Genomic DNA, 948 nt, shown 5'->3' on the forward strand with positions numbered 1-948 from the left:
GGCCACAGACCTGCTACAGACCCGGCCACAGACCTGCTACAGACCTAGCCACAGACCCGCTACATACCTGGCCACAGACCCACTACAGACCTGCTACAGACCTGGCCACAGACCTGCTGCAGACCCAGCCACAGACCTGGCCACAGAGCTGGCCACAGACCCGGGTTGTATTTTGCCACGAGGGCTCACAACAGCCCTGTCCTCTGTACCACCATGAAACAGAGAGAGGTAAGCTACCCGCCTGCAACCACTCAGCAGCCCTCAAACGACACGTGCCAGAACTTGGATTCAACCCCGGTCTCCACACTTCCTGTTTAGAGACTCGAAACATGGTCACCGGGGATCACCGAGGAGCATGGTGGTGGCCACCCCTGCTGAGCTTGGGGCAGGGAGTGTGTTCATCTGCACAGAGGTGGTCATTTATGGTCCCCCTCCCACTGGTGTTAGCTGGATGACCTGGGGCAAGTCGATACGGCTGTGCCTCAGTGTCCCCATCTGTAGAACAAGACAATGGGAGACAGGTTACTGCATCAGTGGGAGAGATGAGCTAATTCTTGGGCAGCGCTGGGGGCACCAGGCCGACAGCACAAGTTACATACAGTTCAGGCTCCAGGGAAGGGGCCAGGGACATGAGTGAAATGTTGGGACAATGTCTTTTCAGGGGATGACAAGGTGGCCGAGAAAGGCACAGGAGATGGCATGAGATGGGAAGGTGGAGCCCCATGGGTGGGGGTTGGAAGGAGACAAGGTAGGCTGGAGAAAGGGGTGGGCAGACTGGGTTGATAGGAGCAAAGACTCAGGCTAAGTTTACAAGGCCCTGACACCCACTGAAGGAATTTGGGCTTGGCCACGAGGACCAGAACCTGGGGTGGGGGCGGACAGCAGGTGACCTGGGTGTTGTGCTTTTGGAGAGCAGTTTAGACTGAAAGCGAGAAGGCCAAAGCAAGT

The sequence above is a fragment of the Mirounga leonina genome, unplaced genomic scaffold, assembly GCF_011800145.1.
Source record: "Mirounga leonina isolate KUSES-001 unplaced genomic scaffold, KU_Mleo_1.0 Mir_199, whole genome shotgun sequence".
Classification (NCBI taxonomy): domain Eukaryota; kingdom Metazoa; phylum Chordata; class Mammalia; order Carnivora; family Phocidae; genus Mirounga; species Mirounga leonina.